The sequence below is a fragment of the Danio rerio genome, chromosome 18, assembly GCF_049306965.1.
Source record: "Danio rerio strain Tuebingen ecotype United States chromosome 18, GRCz12tu, whole genome shotgun sequence".
NCBI classification, from domain to species: Eukaryota; Metazoa; Chordata; class Actinopteri; order Cypriniformes; family Danionidae; genus Danio; species Danio rerio.
Window position 1 is genome coordinate 46369312 of NC_133193.1, and position 21938 is coordinate 46391249.

Sequence of the window (21938 nt, forward strand, 5' to 3'; positions counted from 1 at the left end):
TGCATTCATGACAAAAAAGTGTTGTTATGGATGTGACACTTTTCTTTTATGGATGTGATATATATATATATATATATAAATATATATATATATATATATATATATATATATATATATTTTTTTTTTTATATATATATATATATATATATATATATATATATATATATATATATATATATATATATATATATATATATATATATTTATTCATTTATTTATTTTTAATTTACTCTGTTTAATCGCCCTGGCACATCAAAGATAATGATGCCTTAGTTAACCATTAAACTTAGTCATAGTAACAATCCATCATGTTCAAAACACTTTATACATCAGTTAGTAAACCTAAAGCAAAGTGTCAGTTTATCAATAAGATCTTCCAAAGTTACAGAAACTTTTCAAAACACCTCACACTACTTATGATTGTGGCATTATTATGGGGACTGCTCAAGAAGGCACAGCAACAATCACGTCAACAAAATTGATAATGACACCACAGTAATTTGCCTAATCTAGAACAATAAAAACTGTGTACAGAGAACAGGTGGCAGATTTGACAGTGTAGCGTGGGCTAAGAACAACCTGACCGTGAACAACAACAAAATATCGCAGACTTCAGGAGACATGGATAAGTCTTAGCTAAATATGACACCAAAACTACACTACCTGACAAATGTCTTCTCTTCGATCCCAGTTGTAAGAGCAACAATTAATAACTTGACTTCTAGTTGATCATTTGGAAAAGTGGCAAAAGGTTACTTTTAACGCCTTGTGACTAAACTAAGTGTGATTCGATGATTCGATATCAGACGGTTATCAAATTTTAATAACGTCCATTTCCCATAAACATTTGAGCACTGTGGAGCACATTCTCTAAACAGCGCTGATTTGCCAATGTGTTAACGGCCTCAAAAACTGATTGGCCGTAATGGTCAACAGTTCACCAATCTTACCTCTGTTTACTGAGTCTCCACTAATCAGATTGTCCCTTTTGTTCATGTACCCAGGGCTGCTGAAGTTACAATAAACACCACTTGGAGGCGTTCAAGCTCAAAACAGTCGAGGGGATCACTTTTCACGTTTCACTTTCATTCAATGAAGAAGATGATGCACCGAGGCAAGATGAAGGTGTTTTTCATTGGTGTCTGAGCGAAAAGAGCAGCAGCAACTACAATAACATCAGTAGAAGTGGCAAGTAGGATTTGAAGGTGAGTTTCATTTAACTTTTTCTTCATAATTTGCAAGTTCATTAAGCACCATTTAATGCAGGGCTAATTTTGTGCATTCACTCTGCTCAACGCTGATGAAAATCATCTGGGTTTGAAGGCAGAACAAAGATTTCAAAAAATGTATGATACATGTGAGCGAGTTGTCCCAATGTGTACAAGCCTTTAGAAGTTAAAAAGGGGTTCAATTGATTCTATAAAATCATATTGTTGTTATGTAAAATACAAATAAAACAAACACCCAATCTCATTAACAAATGTTGTGGCCAATAAAACGCTGCCGGAAAAATTCACTGTTACTACTATTGTTGGTGATAACGCTAAATGTATAAAGTTTATATATTTAAATGTATATTTAGTCTCATTTTCAATAAATGATTCAGTTATTATTCAATTATAAAACTTCATGTTTCATTGCTAGATGTGTCATTTTTGAAGAATTATTCTGTGGCATATTTTTGATGGCTGTTTGTCGCCACCTATTGGTTAAATAATAAAAGTGCTGCCTACAACTGTCATTTTTGAGCGTTGTTAAATGCACATGTCGGTAATTTGAATCCTTACCATAAACGTTAGTGGTTTTATCTAAACTATAAACTGTTAACCTAGTACTTCTGTGTTATTTAAATGTTTGTAACTTCATAACTAACTTGAAAAACTAAAGACTGAATCTCTCAGGATTAATAAACATAAGCAAATCACCAGCATTTATAATTTTATGTTGCGTGGGTGTTGAGATCCCGATCTTTCAATGATTAATCTTGCTCCTTACACTGAATGCATTAATGCAGGCTAAACAAGTGACAGAAAACACCTTCAACACCATAAGAAACCCACCCCATCCTGAATAACCAACCACAACTTCTTCTGTCATCATTATATTTTACAGGAAAGCCTAAATGCTTTCATACACGTGATTTGAATGACGCAAGAGGTGATCATAACAAATTTAAGATTATCCTACAAGTAAAAAAATAAAAATAAAAAATCCACGGGTCACATGTGTTCCGAACCATGGGTTGTGATCTCTACAAGGATCAACCGTAATTGTTTCACCCCTAATTGTCAGTCAGTGCTTGTTCTGGTTGGCCTGTTTTTCACTGGCATTTTACACTCACAGGATTTATATAATAATAAGGAAACAATGGCGTTTGAGTCTCATAGTATGCCATTTCCATGTACTCAACTCTTCATTCAGCTATATCCATATTTTCATTCTATTGCACATTTAATATGCTGATCCTGTTTTTTTCCTCTCTCATTCATAAGTGTCATCTTTAAGCAGTTGTGTGTGCGAGAAGCTGTCAAAGCAACCCATCAAAATACTGCTCTTATATTATCAGGGATGTGATTCTTCTGTATAGATACTTATTTCCTTATTTTCCGGGCTCAATAGGCTGATCCCTGTAATTTGCTTAGATCCAAAGTTTTTTTGAGAGAGGAGGGTCTCTTCATCGTCATCAAAGCAGATGACCTACTTCATTTATTCTTTCAGGCATGTAATTGTAGACCTACCCAGGCCACTCTGTACATAATAATGATATTGTGCAGTCCTATAATGTAATGAAGCCGCTGACAATATGCAAGATTATGAAATCGCTTTGAATGTGTGTGCATGGCTGTGCACTTTTTCTACTCTCACATTTGCATGTCACGACCACGTGCGCTCTGTTTATTATAAATACAGCCGTAGGACGCACATTTTTTATTCTCTGCAAGTCATCTGTCCTTATGTCTTCATTTATTCAGTGCTACAGCCTAGCACCTCAAATTTGATGCAAGAAAGTATCATAAGTTTAGAAGATATTACAAATTTATAAAAATATATAATAATTTTATAATTAATTAAAACTTAAAAACAATGTCTAGACCAAAGAAAGAGAAATTGAAGGGTGGTATGTTAAAGTATATTAGGCTATACTCAATTCAGCTGGACTTAATATTTTTACAGTTTGAATTGTCTGCTGACTAGTAGTTTATTTATCATGTTGGAATAAAGAGTCGACTAAATTACAGGCAAAGTGAGAGGTGTCTGGATGCAGACCTGGGGCAGTGCAATCTGAGCTGCATCCAATGCTTTTTAATGCGCTCACATAAACCCACCCCTAACCCTACCCGTCACAGTGACGTCATTCACTCCATTGAGTGCATTGTGTCTGACTGCATCGCTGAGTGATGCAACCTCAGCTTGCATCATAAAGGCTGCATCCAGATACTATTGGGGAAAGTTATATTCTGTGGACCTGAGAACTAACCGATTTAGTTGCGCCATCTAGTGGCGGTGTGTGTGTGGATCTGTCGCGACATTGAGGTACAAAGTATAAACCTATTATATATTACTCCTAAACTATACTTCTAAAAATATCACTATTAAACTGATAACATTTAAGCTGATAAAACAATAAATGAAACTTAAATTGTGTTTCCGATAACAAATGTTTATAAAGAATATTTATATGTTTATTTTTTTTAGATTTTTTTTTTGTATTTAAAAACACACAGGCATACATGCATGTTTACAGTTAGGGCCATAAATATTTGGACATCATTTGGACATCACATCACAACATTTTTGGCTCTATACACTAAGACAATCGATTTAAATTGAAACTAACAAGATGTGCTTTAGCCGCGCAGTGTTAGCTTGAATTTGAGGGTATTCACATCCAAATCAGGTAAACTGTGTAGGAATAACAGCAGTTTGCATATGTGCCTCACACTTGTTAAGTCTTTTTGGTCTTTTATGGATGTTTAAATGCATTCAGCAACTTGAGGGTTTGATTTAAATGCATTTTTCACTTGGAATCTGATTTATGAAAGTGCACTCTCCTAGGTGTAAATGGGGTTATTTGTTTTGTACTGCTGGCTTGACTTTCGGACAAGACTGAGCCCTGAAACTCAGGACTATACATTTGGCAATAAAACATTAATTCTACAGACCTGGGAGTAGAGATCACAAAGCAAAAGCAGAGAAAGATATTTGCCTAATCTTCTTTAGCCCTCTTTCCATCTTCCTCTTTTCTTTCATCAGACTCGGGTCACTAAAAGTTTATTCATAGTGCCAAAAGTTCACTTGTATAAAGCTTCATGTATAAATCACGTATATTGCAACTTCTGAATTCATTGTTTTCTCTCTTTCATGTAGATCTCTCTGCAACTGGTCAAATGTTCTCTGTTTCATATAAAAGGACTGACCATAATGAAGATTTAAGGGCTGTGGCCCTTTCAGAGACTCTGATAAGAAAAAGACATTCTTCTCCCAGATAAGACGATTCCTGAGTTTCAGGATCTGGCCAAGCAAATTCCATATTAATGCTTGTAATTTGTGATTCATCATTTTGATCTGGAAAAATCACAAAATAATCATTAGATTGAAGTTGTTTCGAGCTAAAATAGTTATGTGTGAATTATTATGGGTTATTTTTATCCTGTAGCCAGTCAGTTTTTAATTTATCAAATTACACCTTGCTAAATTTCTTGACTAAAACCATAGCAACAGATTACACAGTATTTTTTTAATGTTATGATTGTCACTGTCTTAAATTATGCAAATTAGAACTTCTAAATTATTATTGTCTGAGCAATTGTCATCTTTTAAACAAAATAAAGGACTAAATGACAGTAATTTTATTTTACATTTAGAGAGAAATGTTTTCAGCCCTTTATAAAGTGAAATTAAAATTTGCATTTTACTCAAAATTAAAAAAAGTTAATAAAATGGTCTTATTTTTTTTATATACCTTTATATAATTTATAGCAGCGGTTCTCAAACTTTTTTCACCAAATACCACCTCAGAAAAAATTTGTCTCACCGAGTACCACCATAATAACCAGTATTGAAGTACAGTAGCTTAGTAGGCGTAATTAAGTAGCTACAGTTCTGCGCAGTTCAAAAACGAGACAGATTAATTCTAATGTTAGGAATTTTTATTATTGTCACCCACTTTAAACATTATAAATAGCTTAACCATTAACACTGCACTGCTTACAGGTAAAAAAACAAAAACAAAAAAAACATTTAAATTAAAATGTGCTTTCAAAAGTTAATTAAAAATGCCACTGCTCTTAAAAAGTAAAAGAAGACTGCTGTACTTAAATGTAAAGTATTATCATATAATAGCCTATCAAAACCTGGAAACGTTCCCTGGACCTCGTATGTCATCATATTCATGTGTAATCTTTTTTATGAATTTTAAAATATACAAATAATTCCTATATACTGTACATGCAACTCAAATATTTAAAATCTAAACATTAATTTGTATTTTAAATATATGAATTGGATTCACATAATTAGAAATTTGGGCTCTCTAACTCAAGCTCTCTAGCTCCACCAATTGGCAACAATCAAAATTCTTTTTTCCTCTGATTCCTTGGCACAAGCTGAATCAAACGTCATGAAATTCATACATGAACTCATCCTAGGCCATCCTTTCACCAAAATTAAATCATATGATGTACAGACCATGCTGACCAAATGTTATTGAATTCTAGTTGATTAGTCCAACAGTTTTTAATTAACTTTCAAACAAATTTAACGTAGAAGTTGTGAAAACGGACTTGAGACAATATCTTCAAAACACATTGATGTATTCACACCAAACTTTATTTATTTATTTGAATCTCTGACTCCGGCTCTTCTTCATCTGATAGGCTGGTCATTCTTTGGGTTAAAACTGTCAATTATCCACGACCTTCTGGGTAAAATTCTGGGTAAAATTGACAAACAATTCAATTCTGTCAATAGAAGTCATACATTATTCATTAAATCATTTATGTTTTGACTCAGAATATACTGACAAAAAGTTATAGAATTTTTCTGTTGCTCTGTAGCTTGTTGCCGTGCTTGGTTATGATGTGGCCACTGGGCTGCTTTGCCCCGATAACTGCTGCTTGCAGCTATATTTATTATTATTATTATTATTATTATTATTGTTGTTGTTGTTGTTGTTGTTGTTGTTATTATTAATATTATTATTATTATTATTATTATTATTGATGGATTCATTGGTCATCAATTAATCTACGTATCCATTCATTCATTTATTTATTAATTATTAGTATACGTTTTTTTTATTATTACATCACTATCTAAAAAAAAAACAGTTGCAAATGGGTTTCCATATTTGAAAGTGAAACTGTCATCAAAATAACATTTATGTAACTCTGTATGATTCTTACAAGCACATTATGTCACATTATTGACCTCACAATTCAGAATGTCAAAAATCAATGCACTCCACTCTTTTTTTTATTAGTATCTTCATAAAACATATTACCCTCATTGCATGTTTTAATTATGCATTGCACAATGCATGTGGCGATACTAAAATTTTATTGTTCATTATATTGTGTCCCTCAAACATTGTTTATTATGATCCAAACAAACAGATCCTCTGGCTGATGTTTATTAGCTGTCCTGCACTGGAATACAGTCTCTTCAGTATCAGTCCAGTGCACCTCTAGCTCACTTGTCATTTTGACACCTTTTAATAAGCATTAATTGTGGTAATTAGTAATCCGGAGCACAACCCTCATTATATCATACTTCCAAAGTCATTAGAGTTTAGCAGGACATTAAGCAGGCATTGATACAGACCAGCTAGAGGAGCAGAAGAGGAGGGTCTGAATGCAGATTTGGGTGAAGGTTCCGCCAACTTGGCACTTTTTCGTGATCAGGCACACCTCCAAAAACTGACTCAAATATTCACACGTGTCCCCAATGAAGACACACGAGCTGTGGGAATAGTAACTGTGGATTCATGCAAAATAATTAAATGATTTGCGACTTGCGAAAAAACCTGCTAAAAACATTAGGATGAAGTCATTGTGGTCGTCATTGCAAGACTGTGCCAGTTACTAAATCAATGACATAGCACTTTCCACGAACCTGCAGGGTTATATACGTAGGGGTCCCTTTTCATTTTAAATGATTATATGCAAAAATGGGATGTTGTTATCTACACTCACCGGCCACTTTATTAGGTACACTGTTCCAACTGCTTGTTAATGTAAAATTCAAATCAGACAATCACATGGGACCAACCCAATGCATTTAGGCATACAGACATGTCGAAAACGATCTGCTGCAGTTCAAACCGAGGATCAGAATGGACAAGAAAGGTGATTTAAGGGACTTTGAACATGGCATAGTTGGTGGTCCCAGACAGGCTGGTCTGAGTATTTCAGAAACTGCTGATCTACTGGGATTTTCACGCACAAACATCTCTAGGGTTTACAGAGAATGGTCCAAATAGGAGAAAATATCCAGTCAGAGGAGGATGGCCAGACAGAAAGGCAACAGTAACTCAAAAAAACACTCGTAACAACCGAGGTCTGCAGAAGAGCATCTCTGAACGCACAGCACGTCCAACCTGGAGACAGATGGGCTACAGCAGTAGAAGACCACACTGGGTGCCCCTCCTGTCAGCTAAGAACAGAAATCTGAGGCTACAATTCGCACAGGCTCATCAAAATGCACAATAGAAGATTGGAAAAACGTTGCCTGCTCTGATGAGTCTCCATTTCTGCTGTGACGTTTGGATGGTAGGGTCAGAATTTGGCGTCAACAACATGAAAGTATGGATCCATTCTGCCTCGTATCAACAGTTCAGGCAGGTGGTTGTGCACTCTTAGAAATAAAGGTACCAGTGCTGTCACTGGGGCAGTACCTTTTCAAAAGAAACATATTTGTACCTGAAGAGTCAATAATTGTAATTCAAAGGTACTTTTTAGGTACATTTGGGCACTAAATTGCACCTTTGAGGTACCACTGTGGACTTTTTGGTTACAAATATGTATCTTTTAAAAAAGGTACTGCCCCAGTGACAGCTCCTGTACCTTTATTTTTAAGATTGTGGTGTAATGGTGTTGGGGATATTTTCTTGGTACCTTGGGCCCATTAGTACCAAATGAGCATAGTGTCAACGCCACAACCTGAGTATTGTTGCTGACCATGTCCATCCCATTGCAACCACGATGTACTCGTCTTCTTATGGCTACTTCCAGCCGGATAACACACCATTTCATAAAGCGTGAATCATCTCAGCCTGGTTTCTTAAACATGATTATGAGTTCAATGTGCTCAAATGACCTCCACAATCATCAGATTTCGATCCAATAGAGCACCTTTGGGATGTGGCGGAATGGGAGATTCACATCATGGAAATGCATCCGAAAATAATTCCAGTACCTTGATGAATCTACGCCAAGAAGGATTATGGCAGTTCTGATGGCAAAAGGGGGTCCAACCCGCTACTATTAAGGTGTACCTAATAAAGTGGCCGGTTAGTGTATGTAAGATGTTGTGTTGTGCATAAAAAAAGTTACTTGTTTTACGTACACTGAAAAAAAAAAAATCTGTTTCTGTATTTGGTGATTCACAATTGTTTTCTGATTAATGTTTGTGAGTTGCACTACAGGATTTTGATCCCATCTTTGATGGTTTTTGATTCTAAAAAAGCTACACGAGTTGCTCAGGATTGGGTTTTAAAAAAGCGCAGTGCGAGTTCCACATGTCATGATCTTATAAACATGTAATTATGACTAAACAGGAAAACAATACAGTATGTTATGATAAGCACTTAAAGATGCATCTTATAATGCAGTATATTCTGGACAAAGCCACAATGAGGGTCTCCTCCACCATTGATATAACATAACTAAAATCTTGTCATGCCAACTTTCTACTATAAACAGAAGCTTGCACTGGTTGCTCCGCCTCTAAGCTCTTCTGTTTGGTCCACTGCTTTTGGAGTTGACAGTGAGGAGCTGAGTTGTGTGAGAAAACTTGAAGACGTTTCAACTTGACGTGGAGTCTAAAAAAACGTAACCATGTAACAGTCAAATAGGTCCATCATGCATGTTTACATTGATAAAAAGTAGTACTTGGGAAAGGAAAAACGCATTGAACAGGCCCTTAATAATAATTGCATGCACTTTATTTTATGGTCAATGCATATACAATCGAGGGGAGAAATATGAAATCTTATTTACTGTCATCTGTTTAGTGTTGAAATTTTCATCATCACAGTGATGCTACTAGTTCTGTAGCCATTAAGTATTGCCTAATTTTTACCCACTCCATAGATGCTTTTTGTTCTACTACTGGCCTGGCATGGATTTTAAAATGAATTTTGAAATGTAATTTTCCATTTTGTGACACCCAAGAAATAAAGATTTTAGACGTTGTGTTAAATGCAAGTTTTTTGTTAAAGAAAATCATAGAACAAATTTTGATTAAATGAAAATGCATTGCAAAACCAATTGTTAGAAAAAATAACATGGGAAAATGCATGGATGGATGGAGTCTGACATTTTATTTATTTATTTATTTATTTATTTATTTATTTATTTATTTATTTATTTTATTTATTTTTTTTTCATTTTCTTTCTTTTTTAAATTGAATTAAATAACATTTTTATTCATGTATTTTATATATTTATTTTATGTATTTATTTATTTTTGTTATTTTAATTTATTACAATATTTATTTTATTATTTTTTATTTTAATTAATTTTATCATTTATTTATTTTTAATTAATTAATTTATTTATTTTTTGTTTCTTTCTTTATTTAATATTTTTTTATTTCATTTTTTTTCATAGAATTATTTATTTATTATTTTTTTACCAGATTTCTTTATTTCTTTATATATTTAATTCCATTTAACTTTATTTTTTATTCAATTTTATTTATTTATTTATTTGCTTTTATTTTGGTTTATTTTTTGTTTGTTTTATTTTATCCTTTTATTTCTTTTTTATTTTGTTTTATTTTCTTTATTTTTCTTTTATTTAATTTCTTTATTTTATTTTACTTTATTTATCTATTTATAGTTTGCAGTTTATTGCTAAAAGTGCATTGTTTTAAGCTGCTGAAATGCTTCTATAACACCAAGTACACCCTCAAGGTTGATGATCATAATTGTCTGGAAGTTAATGACATTCTTTTACTGACCATTTGTTTGAAATAATTCTCATATTAAATGCTCATTTTGCGGAAAGAGTCAGAATATAGATTAACATTATTAGCTACGTTTTAATCACGTTGGTATCAGCTCATATCTGTTCAAAATACTAATTTGCCAAAGAAATGATTCAAAAACTTTGCTATTAACATGCACCGCTGTCTTTTGCTCAGTTATTTCATAACGTAAAGTTAATCGCAGATTGAGTCAAAGTAATGTGAAAATCCACCTGCTGATAAGAGTTTAATTTTCCACCTTAGGAAAACCAATCAGTTCATGAATTGCCTCTCATAAATTGTGAGGCCTTGTTCAGCACAGGTTTTAACACAATTATCATCTGCTTAAGAAAAATAGGTGAGAAGGTCAATATTTAAGGGACATTGTTGCTTGTTGAGTCTGTATGTCTCTCTACAGTCCTACCAGTTGAAGGTGAACCTGTGGGTGGAAAAGCATTAAACTCTAGCTAAAGGTAAAGTGTTATTTTCAATAGCTGATAGTGAATTTGCCGACTGAACATTGCTAATCTCATTACACCAAAGTAAATTGAAAGTCAAGTAGCTTCATGGCGTTCCATCAGAATGTGCCGGAAGCTTCAACTCCAATTAGTTAAAAAACAATCCATTTAGATCAGTGATTCATCCTGCGCTTCATCTAACAAACCTCAAAAGAACAGCCATTAACCAGATTTGCTTGAGTCACGATCAGATGCTTGAGTTCCACCCCGCCGAGAGCCTTAAAGGGCTCGATCGTCTAAAAATAGCTGTTATTTACTCAATCTCACATTGCTTAACTAAGATCAAATTTACAAGCTTGCTCACAAATCGGTTTTCAATACACTGACAAGGTTGTAAAGTTTCCAAGTTTAAAAAAGGCTTAAAGAGCCCCTATTATGGGTTTTTGAAAATGCCCTTTTAGTAACATTATTTTGATTGAATGGGAGGGCAGAATAAATTGACTTTAACTGTAGGCCTATCTGTTAAAGTTTACAGGTGCAACGATGTGCCTTGATGTACTTGATGTTATAAATGTGTTATCCTACACCAGTACAAAGTTACTTGTCAAATGAATAAATAAGAAATATTATTTTGAGTTATTTAATTATCTTGTTTATGAAAACTGCAGAGTGATGCATGAAAATAATGACTTTGAATAATTTTACATATTTTGTGATATATGTTAAAATGTGCCCCCCAAAAGTACAAGTGGCCCCTGAACTGATAAGGAGTTCAGTATTTTGATGACAGCCTTTCCACAGGTTAGTAGTAAGCTAATAAAATTTTATAATGCAAATCTTAAATTCTTGCTAACCAACAAATGATCAAAGGAAATATATTAATGTAATTCAAATATATAAAATATGAATTGATGTTTACTTTAAACTTAAATTATATTGTTGTAATAAAATTATTTTTTAAATGATTTTGTCAAAAGTTTTTTCTAGAGTCATCCACCATAATTTTGTGGCTCAAAAATATCGGTTCAGGCACCATTTTGGTACCGGTATAGTCTTAAAAGTATGAATTTAGCACTGGTATCGAAATAAACCCAAACGATACCCAACCCTATCTAAAAAGTACACCGTGTTTAAAATGATTGATTCTTTAACAAAATAGTCCACTCAGTCAAATAAATGAATTGTGTTGAGTTCGGATCTTTTGCTTGAACGTGTCAATGTCGATATATTACCAAATATAAAGTGGCAGATCCGGTAAAACGTGAATGCGCCTTTCCCTTCAGACACTATCAGAGCATGAGGGATCACGGGACTGATCATGACACGAAGATGACGATCACTGACAGATGGAGATTCAGCTGCGGAAAATAAAGAGTTAAAGTTCATTTTATACAACAATACCATAGAAAAGGCCAACTAGCGCTGTGTTTGTTTCTGTCATTTTTCTGATTTTTGATACAATAACTTGCTCTGCAACGCGGCATTCATCTGCTATTTGCTATTAGCAGCAGAAACTACTTTGTATGGGACTTTTTCAGTAACTGTTACAGTTCTTATGGCCAGTATTTTCTTCCTCCGTATCGTAACATGTAAGTGTGATTAAAATTGTTGCTTCGTTTTCTGTGTTTAATTGTGTGTTGTAAGTTGTAATCCCCCTACACGTCTTGTAAAAACTTATCTATGACAGATTAGTGCTTGTACTCTATCTCTTAGGTTCAATCTGTATGGGGCTATTCACATACTGCATCCAAAATGCTTCTTCCTTTACCGATTTAAATATGTTTCTTAACATACTAACTGTGGATTAATACTGAATATGTGTCATTGTTATTACTTGGGTTAGGGTTAAGAGGAGAGTAATATTCTGGTGTTTGACTGCATTGATTTATTGCATTCCTGCATTGGGCTCTCACGTACTCTGTGCTACTTCATAGCCATGATGGGCTTTTTTTTACTGTCTTGCGCTTTTTTTGTTTTGTCTTTATTACTCTCTTGCGCTGTCTTGTCGTTGTATTTGCAGTACCTGTATTTTTTGAACTGTCTGTATTTTGTACTGTCTGGAGCCAGCAACTAAGCTTTTCACTCATCATACGTAGCACATGCTGCTTATGATGTGACAATAAAAAAAGTGATTTGTGAACCCAGTTGACCAGACTGGGTCATTAGACCAATTAACGCAGATTAGCTTCGCGCTCACGAGGGGTTTGAAATCAAACAAATCACTGAAAAGATGATTTGGGAGTTGTTGGGATAATTAGGTAAAAAAATAAATGCATATTATAAGACAATGAAAGTGTTTTTGTTTTACCTTGCATGCATATCAGCCTGTTGTTGGAGACCCCCAAATCCAAAATATGACCTTTTAAAATGCAAAATAGGGGCTCCGTTTGATTTGTCTCTTGATCTGACAAGTCTCTTAATAAGTTGTTATTCACCGACATGTTACACATTATTTACTGCTAATCTTTTGTAACCTCATCTTATTATTTCAAAAATATTGCACAATTCCTACTGTCATGAAAGGGATAGTTCACACAAAAATTACAATTCTGTCAACATGTATTGTTCTTCAACATGTACTTGTTCGAAACCTGTCTGAGTTTCTTTTTTTCATTGAATAATACCAAAAACCTGAAACCATTGACTTCCATAGTGTTTTTTTTTTTACTATGGAATTCAAAGGTTATTGATTTTCGGCTTTTCTTTGAATATTCAGGACTGGAAGAGTGTCAGTGGTTTGTCAAGCCCATTCACCTGCATGGAGCACACTCATTCCTCATACTGTTATGTGATGCATTGTGTGTATACTTTACTAAAAAGATAGGTCTTTAATCCTGATTTGAAATGAGAGAGTAGGTGCGTCCCAAATCGCACTACATTCATTTACTAAGCTGGTGAGTGTGTAAGTGCATAGGTGCATAGTGTATAGTGTGCCATTTGGAACACAGCTAGTGTGTCTGAGCTTCTATTCCAGTTTTAGGAGCCATATATGAAAAGTCTTGACTTCCTTTAATGGACTTTTAGGCCCTTAGTTTAGAATATCTTCTTTAAAACACTTGAGGGTCAGTAAATAAAATAATAGTGAACAAATGAGTGTTTTTGGGAGAACTGTCCCTTTAAAGTCAAACTATATGAGCTGTTTTGTACAGTTCTATGGCCAAACATCTTCATGCTAGGTAGAAGTAACGAAGCTGCTGGATTTACAGGAGATCCCCAGCTGTATACAGTCTGTTTCTGAATGAATTCTTAACTACTATGCATGCGGATGAATCCAGAAAACAAGACAAGGAGGGTTGAAAAGCTACAGAATTAGTCCAAAATCAAAGGGATAGTACACTCTAAATTGAAAATGTACTCTGTTTGCTCACCCTAAAGTGGTTCTTGCCCTTAATGAGTTTATTTTATTCTGTTGAAGATGTATAACTCTGATAACTGAAGATATTTTGAAGAAAACAATTACTGTTGAAGTCAATGATTTCAAATTTCCAGCTGTCTTCAAAATTTCTTCTTTTGTGTTATATATCTTCAACAGAATAAAGAAACTTATTAAGGAAAAACAATGAAAGTAGAACAGGTTTGGAACAAGTGAAAGGTGAGTAAATTGTAACAGAATTTAAATTTTGGGTGAACTGGCCCTTTAAGTATTACTTAAACATAATTATAAATCATTAATCTATAGTATTTTTTTGTCCATAGATGTATGTACCATCATTTTCAAAAACAGCAGGCTTCATTTTCATTTTAATTAAAATAAATATTGGAATTCAAATTCAGCACCTTCAAGCGAAGGACTGAAAATTGATTTTTTTTTTCAGCTTTGAGTTTGAGAGGCAAGCTGGTGCTACAGAGGTCTGCTGGTACTGCACGAGACTAATATAAAATATATTTTAACATAATGACAATGTTTAATAGAAAAAAGTACATTTCCCATTGAGCAAACATTGTGGCTGTGAACTAAAGGGAACTGAAGGGCATTGTACAGTAATGGCTATTTTCACAGAAACACATTAAGCGGAGCTGAGACCTAAAATGAGGTTTCAATGAAAAATCATCTTTGGATGATAAGTTTAATTAGCCTTACACCTACCAAATTGATGGTGGTGCTCACATTTTCAAACAAAATCAACAGTAGAGAATAACACTGCATGTGAAAGCTGGACAATGTAGAGAATAAGCCCAGGGAAATATGCATTCATTTGAAGATGCTTATTCGTATGGCTAATCAATCAGTTTAGACTATTTTTGTTGTCATTTAACAGTGTTTATTACAGCATTTACTTTTAGGGGTGTCACGATTTCGATTTTTAATCGAAATCGATCGAAATTTATTCTCAATTTCGATTATCGAATCAAAAAATAGAATCGTCGATGCTGCCACGCCCCCATGTCACGTCAGCTTGGCTTGCCATGCGGGGAAAAAACAGGCTTGTTGAAGTGCTTGTTAAACTGCAGATACAGGAGACCTGTCGACAGAACTTAAATCCTCTCCTCTTTCAATGAAGTCGCCGGTGTGTAAGCATTTTGGATTTCCAGTATGTTGACAACGTTCGTGTTGTTGACAAAAAAAAACAAAGTTTTGCAAGCTCTGCTATGTACGTATTACGTACGGTTCGTCCGATAAACAACACCGACATCGCGATCCTCCACCCGCCCCCGTTGCAAATCCGCTCGCGAAAAGTACACACTCAGGCCCTGTTTACACTGTCTTTGTTTTTAAATGTTTTTATATTTTATAACGACAAAGATTTGACATCCACAGTGGCTTGTAGCATTTCTGAACAGCCCTCCTTCCTTACTACCTCTGAAAATGCACATCACGTGACCACACAGACACAGACGCACACACAGCCATGCGCTCCAGACAGCGGGTCCAGGCAGTCAGAGGACTGCTTCAATCTTTCACTCACTTGTACTTAGTCATTTTAGCGAACACCTCAGATACTGGCTGGTTCCTGTTGGTTGTGCCTCTTTTTTATCGACGCCATTATAACGACACAGATCACTGCCTATTCACGAGTCCCGCAGAAAAAGTGATTGACAGGTGGTAGTTATGTGTGTATCTTGCCTTTATTCATTTACTGTATGATTTGTTTATGGGTAAAACAAAGACCACGCTGGTCAGGTAGTTTAAACGGTAGGCTACAAATAATTAATTGGTCATTAATTAATTAATTATTCATTATCGAAAATCGAATCGAATCGTGCCTTTAGAATCGAAAATATAATCGAATCGAGGATTTGGAGGATCGTGACACCCTTATTTACTTTACTTTATATATATTTTTTTTTTCGTATAAACAGTCAATGTAAACTGTTGTTCGACATGAAGATATTTCTACATCAGGTTTTCTCGTTTAATTTTAGGTTTATGTTTGTTTTGCCACCTGCCTCGACCTTTTGCTTGTTACACCAACTACTCTCTTGAATTATCTGCATGTTACAGTCTGTCCCTGTATTAAACCTTGCCTGCCAGACCACTCTGAATAAAGCAGTACCATCATTACAAGGTGTTTGGAGTTACATGAGGGCTAGTAATTTGACAGATTTTTCATTTTTAGTTGAACTATCCATTTGAATGGGAAAAAAAACTTAAGGCTAAATAAATAATAACAGAATCTAATTTGCAGGTGAACTTTCCATCCAAAAATATCATCCCATAAAGCGCATATAAAACTGGTATCCAGAGCTTCTTGTCTTTGTAATCTTCTTAGTGCTTTTGCACTAAACCTGTCTCTGACCCACACATTGAATGCATCACTTTCTTTAACAATCAATAAGTACACAATACATCAGCGGCAGCAGAGCTGAGAGCAGCCGGGTGAGTCAAGGTCTGCTCATTCAGTCTAATTTGCTTTTCAATATCTCAGTGTGGCTGAAGCCTGTGGACTACGGAGCCGTTGTCTAAATGTCAGCGAAAAGGAAAAACGAATGGATGTGGGAGCGTGTCACACGAATCGACATGGTGAAACATCGCTGTCTAGGGCACTATCTGTGACAAGGGCGAGCAGATGGGGTAAGGGCAAGGTAGAGAAAACAGGGAGGATGTTTCAATTTTCTCATTTGGTGTTGTTTATTATAGTACACTGTGTTGATCCTCCGTTCTCGCAAATATGAAATTGGCTTGATATACGGTATGAAATGTGTCGTTGAAGAGAGAGGTGCTACAAAGGATTTATTACTGTGGTTTCATATTGCAATAACAAAATTAAATATTTAAGATGTGAATAGAAAGACAAAATAATAAAAATTGAGAAGTTTATCAAAAAGAAAAAAAAGAGAATATAACCTGTCAAAGTTATTTATAAAATATAATATAATATATAAAATAAAATATAATATATAAAATACTTATAAAAGTATTTGTGGATATGTTGGCGGTTCATTCCGCTGTGGCGACCCTGAAAGGGACTAAGCCGACAAGAAAATGAATGAATGAATAAGCTGTATGGCACAGATCTTTATGAATACAGTTGTATACAGAAATATTAGCCCCCCTTTGTTTTTTGTTTTTGTTTTTATAAATATTTTCCGAATGATGTTTAACAGAGCAAGGACATTTTCACAGTGGGTCGACTGGTCAATCGATGCTTTTTCAAATACTATTGGTTGAGTTTAGAAAAGGGGAAGGGTGGGTCAGTCGATAGGTCAGTCATTCAGTCAGTCAAACAGTCAGTTGACAGCAACCTATGGTGGATTGACGAGAGAACAGCAGTTGCAAATGGCACTCGCAAAAGACATTTGAGATCTCAAAAAGTGTACACAGCGACCTCATGGATTCACAAAAACAAAAACTGCAAAAAACATAGCTCCTGGGACGTATTTGACAGTCTCCAGAAACGTATATTGAGGTACGTTTTTAGAATGAGCCTTGGTTGAAAATATTTGCATTAAACAGCACTTGTGAAATATTTGATACTGAATACACATTTCACAGTAGGCCTAATCATTTTGCTTTCAACTATATGAGCACTGTAAATACAGACAAGGATGTTTTTAAGCTGGACGATTTATTAGTATACCGGTCAATTGATGCTTTTTAAAATACTACTGGTTGGGTTTAGGAAAGGGTGGGTGGGTGGGTGGGTCGGTCGACAGCAGCCTTTGGTGGATTGACAAGAGAACAGAAGGCGCAAATGGCATTCGCAAGAGACATTTGAGATCTCAAAAAGCGTACGAAGCGACCTCATGGATTCGTGAAAACAAAAACTTCAAGAAACATAGCTCCTGGGACGTATTTACGTTTCCAGAAATGTATATTGAGGAACGTTTACAGAATGAGCCTGGGTTGATCGTTTTTGCATTAAACAGCACTTGTGAAATATTTGATAAAGAATACACATTTTACAGTAGGGCTAATCGTTTTGCATTCAACTATGAGCACTGTAAATGCAGACAAGGATGTTTTTAAGCTGGACGATTTATTAGTATATCTATTAGAAATGGTGACCTGATCATTAATTATGGCGGGCTGTAATTCATGCCCTGTCAGCCGCTCCATTGCTTCATCACTGCCCGTCTGCTGAATGTCTATTGAGTGTGAAAATGCTAAATCTAGCCTATCAGGAAGAACCCCTGTCGATAATCCAGAGTAGGGAAGGTATACGGTTAGAGAGATGGGGTGCTTTTTCTGTGACACCGCCAAGAGGTATTTGTTCATCTTTATCGATTCAGACCTCAGTAATAATGTTTCTCAATCTGGTCGTGGAGCATCCTAGCGAATGGCTGGCCACAAATAAATATTTGCTTTCAAAGTCTTTTTTGTTTTAAACCTGCTTCTGAAAATCACCGCAAAGTAGTTTGAACTCTGGCCTCACACTTGAATGGTAATCAAATAGCGTATAGCGCTGAAAGATCTTCAGATTAAGTAAATATAACCAAGCAATTTATAAGTCAATGAAGACTGCTCATTTACATTCCGGAGATGGAGGAGTTCATTTAGAGAGCAACTGCAGTTCACGATAGTAGCTTAGCTTTGCCTCCGCTTGATTTAACACACAGGCAAAGGTTTAAGCTTAGTCCTGTATGGCAGCGATTTCAAATCCTGTTTTCACCTCACCAGAATGCCAATCACATCGAGGGCGATTGTTCGGAGTTTGAACTACATGCGTATGTTTATCATGCTCATGTTTTACCTGTATTTCACACATGGATCTCGAGCAAATGGAATCACTCATGCAAGACAGCAGCGCGTGTGTGAATACTCAAGAGGCAGAGGCTATCTGATGGAAATAACAATATGAATGTCCATATGTCAGAGCAAACGCATGGGGAATTTCACAGGTGCTTTGCATTTAGGTAGTTGTATTTTTACTATTTTACCTACAGTGTATGTAATGGCTTGGTCTGTTATGATTTCTATTTTTTTTTGTACAATATATTGCACCAAAACATATTGCGATAAACAATATTGTCCTTTTAAAACCATTTTATGCCACCCATTATATAATGCGAGAATGACAATATAATATTATTACAATGCAAGTACACTCTTTCAAAAGGACACATAATATTTTATTCTTAGAAATATCTCATTAAATTAAAGTCACTTTAGCAATTTAATAGTCAGGCATTGGAATCAGATTGTGAAAACGCGTGTCCTAAATAAATTATAATGAATGTTAATAATAATAATAATACTAATGAACATAAAAGGGCAAGGTAAAAAGTAACAAAGGCTGCAATATCTGCTACCAGATCTATTTTAAGCTGTCAAACACCCACATTAAAATAAAGTATTTTATAGTGATTACGTCATTACTACAGTGTTTTCTTAGCCATACTAACGCTGACACTTCCAATAGAAATAAAGATGATCTGCAATGCAATCAGCTAAAATGTTGCCGGAATTGTTTTTTTATTTATGGGCGATATATATTGCTTCACCAAAAATGATTGAGGTTATGTCTACAGTATGTGTTGTGCGATAAGTTGATATGTTGATTATTGTGACAGGCCATGTAATGACTGTCCTTGACTGCGCTGTTTTCAACACATTATTAAACTGTTGCTATAGTACAAGTTAATCTGTTTTTTTGTTATTATACTATTAAAACTACATAAAATTTAAGGTAAAAAGGTGTTAGAAAAACATGGTAGAATGATAAAATAAATTTGACAGGAAATTTGAATTGTTATTTTTTTACACAGACAAACAGATGAGGATGAGAAAGCCATTTCATGAATATGACTACTACTAACTAAATAAAACTACTACAAAACTACTAAAAAAATAAACAACTACTAAACATCATCATAGTAGTATGTATCTACAGTATATATACAGTGCTCTGCATATAGGAGTACAACCTTCACAAAACTCTCATTTAGATTACTATTTTCTTGAGGAATTTCTTTATGTGTGCATAAACATTAGATTAGTCAGTACTGAAGCCAAATCTGGAGCCAGTGTAACTAAATTATTTATGATATTGGTCCAAAATGAGTAAACCCAAATTTATATGTTAGGGAAAAATATTTTTTTAAATTGTATAAAAAAAGAGAAAAAAAGCAAAATTCATGAGAAATAATAAAAAAAAGTATAAAATTCTGTTGACATTTTGTAGTTTTTTTCCCAATATTTCACATGGATTTAAATGTATTATCTCTCTATTGCTAAAGATGTTTAGTGATCAACATTATTTTAATAAATAAATCTGTTTTGTTCAAATGCACCAAAATATTTGACCAATATTCACAGAGAAATGGATAAAATATGTGTTCTTCAAATTGGGGTGTGCTCAATTATTATTGTATTGTTTATTATTAATATTATAATTATTATAAGTATTGAACATGTCACCATTTGTTATAGAAAACATATTTCTAAAAGTGCTGTTGGCTTGGAATTTTCACCAGATGTTGATAGCAACCAAAGAAATTCACATATGAAAAGAAAATATTATTAATTAATTTACAAATTGAGGTTATGTGTAATAAAATGAAAAGACACAGGAAAGAAGGACAGAAGACATGAAAAAAGGAAGGTGTAGAAAGACAGTGAAAGCCCTGAAATCTCACAATAGTTCTTCAGCAACCCTCTGCTCTTTGTCATTGTAAATTAATATTCACTGCTTCAGTCCAACATCTACCTTAGCAGGATGGTGAAGATGAAGCCAGGGTAAACATTTCAGCAAGACAATGATCCAAAACACAGCCAAGGAAAATCTCAAATGCTTTCAGAGAAAGAAAATTAAGCTGTAGGATGGCCCAGCCAATCACCTGACTTGAATCCAATAGAAAATACAAAAGAAAGATGTGTGGATAGACAAAACCCACAGAACTATCAAGATGTTTACACTCTTTTATAGTCTGTGAAAAAAAACCCATCTGAGCCGTATATAAATTGTTTTTTTTTTTTTTACTTCAAGGTTTATAACAGTTATAACATTGACAACAATCTTTTAAAAAAATCAATCCTAATCTTCTTATACTCCCTTTTCTTCTTATACAGTATGACACTGCAATGTTTTAGCAGAGTACCCCTATCAAAAAGAACAAATCATAAAAAATAAAAAAGTTATGAGGCAGCTGTTTGAACCCCATTCAGGAAAAGTGCCTACAAAAATTGCGAGAGTAATAACGCAGAATCATTCCCCTAATGGAACTTTGTGTGCTGCGAAGGCTGCAGCCAACATCCGAAAGTTAAAAGCTTAGAAGTAGCCCGTAGTTGGACTGAACAGAATGTATTACACGTCTTCTCCTTCCCTTGAAAGCAATAAAACAAGCAGTTTTGTGTGTTTTAAACATTTTTTAGATTTCCAAGCGTGGTCGATTGATGCCGAACATACATAATTGAAACTCCTTAAGAACCGACAGGATCTAAGCTGGAATATGATAATACTATAAACCTAGTGCCATGCTTTTTATACCTTACAAACAGCTCTGTAATACATTACCACAGATGAACCATAAAAGCTGAGTTCAGCCTCTTCACTTCTTATGTGGTTATACAGTTGTAGTGACTGAGAAAAACAAAAACCCAATAAAACACTTGATCTGCCATAATGTCATTCTAGTTGACTGACATTTATTTCCGTGAGTGAGATTGTGTCTTTCAGTGGGCAACAGGGAGGTTAAAGGCATCAGTGTCTCCTCTCCACTATGCTGCGCCTCTAATTGGCCTATCAGAGTCGTGATGTGGAAGGGGGAGTGGCTCTGCTCTCATCCCGGCGTTGAATGACAGGGACCTTTAAGGCTTCTACAGATCACAGGATAGCAGGGTGGAAGTCTCCGCTGTCTCTTTTCCCACTCAATAAGTGTTATTTATGCACTCAGACGGATGATGAAATGGT

The 21938-nt window shown here is 34.7% G+C and overlaps 2 long non-coding RNA genes across 5 annotated transcripts in view; one reads left to right on the forward strand and one right to left on the reverse strand.

Annotated features, from left to right (window-relative positions):
* The window catches only part of LOC141378667 (uncharacterized), an 80928-nt gene extending 75712 nt beyond the window's left edge, over positions 1-5216 (reverse strand). The window contains exon 1 of the long non-coding RNA XR_012393824.1: positions 3373-5216. This is a non-coding gene — a long non-coding RNA (uncharacterized lncRNA). The remainder of the gene's footprint in view (positions 1-3372) is intronic.
* The window catches only part of LOC101885924 (uncharacterized), a 131808-nt gene that overhangs the window by 1192 nt on the left and 108678 nt on the right, over positions 1-21938 (forward strand). For 3 of the 4 annotated variants that reach the window (XR_012393822.1, XR_012393821.1, XR_001796511.4), the window contains exon 2: positions 1005-1205. This is a non-coding gene — a long non-coding RNA (uncharacterized lncRNA). Of the gene's footprint in view, positions 1-1004; positions 1206-1323; positions 2191-21938 lie in introns of those variants that run through there. The other variant, XR_012393823.1, reaches the window with a different exon arrangement.